The sequence below is a fragment of the Felis catus genome, chromosome D1 (genome assembly GCF_018350175.1).
Source record: "Felis catus isolate Fca126 chromosome D1, F.catus_Fca126_mat1.0, whole genome shotgun sequence".
In the NCBI taxonomy this organism is placed as follows: domain Eukaryota; kingdom Metazoa; phylum Chordata; class Mammalia; order Carnivora; family Felidae; genus Felis; species Felis catus.
The window spans coordinates 36,422,508-36,425,277 of NC_058377.1; the positions used below are offsets into that span (position 1 = coordinate 36,422,508).

The 2,770-nt window shown below is 34.8% G+C and overlaps 1 non-coding gene across 1 annotated transcript; it reads left to right on the forward strand.

Moving 5' to 3' along the window:
• The first annotated feature begins 1,650 nt into the window (after window positions 1–1,650).
• On the forward strand, window positions 1,651–1,757 carry LOC111556909. Its single transcript, XR_002736615.1, has one exon. It is a non-coding gene; the product is annotated as a U6 spliceosomal RNA (small nuclear RNA).
• The last annotated feature ends 1,013 nt before the right edge of the window (window positions 1,758–2,770 follow it).

Genomic DNA, 2,770 nt, shown 5'->3' on the forward strand with positions numbered 1-2,770 from the left:
CAGCACTTTCAACAATAGCCAAATTATGGGAAGAGCCTAAATGTCTATCAACTGATGAATGGATAAAGAAATTGTGGTTTATATACACAATGGAGTACTACATGGCAATGAGGAAGAACGAAATATGGCCCTTTGTAGCAACGTGGATGGAACTGGAGAGTGTGATGCTAAGTGAAATAAGCCATGCAGAGAAAGACAGATACCATATGTTTTCACTCTTATGTGGATCCTAAGAAACTTAACAGAAACCCATGGAGGAGGGGAAGGAAAAAAAAAAAAAGAAGTTAGAGTGGGAGAGAGCCAAAGCATAAGTGACTCTTAAAAACTGAGAACAAACTGAGGGTTGATGGGGGGTGGGAGGGAGGGGAGGGTGGGTGATGGGTATTGAGGAGGGCACTTGTTGGGATGAGCACTGGGTTTTGTATGGAAACCAATTTGACAATAAATTTCATATATTGAAAAAAAAACTTAGAAGGTGTAATTCATAATGAATTCAGATTAATTTTACAAAATATGTGTGGAATCAGTTGCATTTAGATTACATTTTACAATAATGTGTGAAAAACGAAACACAGTCTCATACAATTTTACTATTTATGTTATATTCCCCAACTAAAAACTAAGCAATAGAGTTCTAAACAAATATTAATAGTGGCATAGATTTTGAATTTGGAAGTGGGATTGTCATGGATAGGAAGTGCAGCTCTTTATCATAAAATAATATTATAGATATATTGAAACTTTTAATATACTTTTTTTATTTATTTATTTTTGAGAGAGAGAGCATATGAGTGGAGGAGGGAAAGAGACAGAGGGAGAGAGAGAGGAATAGAGAGAGACAGTTCCAAGCAGGCTTCAGGCTGCCAGAACAGAGTTCCACATGGGGTTCAAACCCATTAACCATGATCCTGACCTGAGCAGAAACCGAGTCAGACACTTAACCAACTGAGTCACCCAGGTAACCCTTTAATGTAAATTTGATTGGACCATTTCACCACACTTCAGAGTTCTAAAGAAAGAAGTCAACAAATTATACAACTGAAGAGTCAGTTCTGACTCTGACATATTACTTTGTAAATAAAGTTTTACTGAAACACAACCATCTGTTTACATATTGATTATGGATTCTTCTCACTCCAATGATGAAAATCCATGAGGCTAACAAAGCCAAACATACTTACTATCTGTCACTTTACTGGAAAAATTTGTTAGTAGATTTTTGGGAAAAAAATTATGGGTGTTTTTATTATTTTCTATATTTATTAATATATACATAATAGGCAAAAATTCTGAATTAAAAAATGTGATTTTCAGTACATTTTATGTTTGTTGTACATGCTGTCTTATATTTAGCCTAAATCTTTCAGAATACACATTTTCATCATCTACTCTGTCATCAATGTATCTAAGTATAAAAATTGTATAAATCCTAGCATATATTTTGCACCATATAGCTGATGAATGATTATTTGCATAAATATATGACACTCTAATATGCTTAGTTTTAGTCACCAAGTCAGGGTAAAGTTATTGTTTGCTTTACGTTATATAGGGAGCTTAAATTAGATAAGAAGTCTTTGTGATCCATGTGTAAGCAATAAAGAAAATCATGCTGTTATTTGTATCTTCTCCACAGAAACCGCCTCAATAGTGCTCACTTCGGCAGCACATACACTAACATTGGAACAATGCAGAAAAGATTGGCATGGCCCCTGCACAGGGCTGACATGCAAATTCGTGAAGCATGCCATATATTTTTTTTACTTGCCTTGATAATAGAAACTTTCTAGACATAAACAGACCAAACAAGGGCAATCTTTGCAGAACCAAATCAGAAGCACACTTTTCCTACATTTCACTTTCTGGAATTGCTCCAGGGTTTAAATTGTGCCTGTACCTAGAGCAGCTATGTAGCAAGGTTGCATACTTTGACAATATTATGAAACATAACCTATAATTAATCTATAACACCTATATTCTTTACAAGAAAAAGAGAAATCCAAAATTAATGTCAATATTGACATTAGGGTGCAAAGACTAAACACTGGAAAAAAAAGTTAAAATATAACTACCGGTTATAATGACAAAATCATGAAAAAAGTTCCAATGTACCTTTTACAATCTAAAAACAATATTGAGAATAAGAACCTCTAGAATTTTGCAATGGAGTTTCAAGTAAAAGTTTGTTTTTCATGTGGCACAAAGCATTCAAGAAAAAACTAATTAAAATGATAAAATGACACAATTTCTTCTGAGTACAAGTTCCTATTCATTTAGTGTACTCTGTAAATGAATGATCTTGGTGCTAAGAAACTATAATGATTTCTTCCTATCTCCTCTATCTAAATTACTGGTGATGGAATTTGCCTAAGTTGACCTGTAATTAGAGCTGATTATTACAGCCAGCTTATCTTAACATACATAAAAAGCATGTTTCTCATTGAATGCAAAAGACTGGTAAAATCCTAGTTCTGTACTATAAGCCATAACAATGTCTACCATGAAAATGACACCAATAAACGCCCTGGTATGGTATGGACAAAGTATGTCTTTAATTTTTTTTTTAATTTTTAATGTTTATTCATTTTTAACAGAGACAGAGAGAGAGTGCGAGCAGGGGAGGAGCAGAGAGAGACACATAGAATCCAAAGCAGGCTCCAGGCTCTGAGCTGTCAGCACACAGCCCTATACGGGGCTCCAACCCATGAATGGGAGATCATGATCTGAGCCGAAGTTGGATGCTTAACTGACTGAGCCACCCAAACGCCCC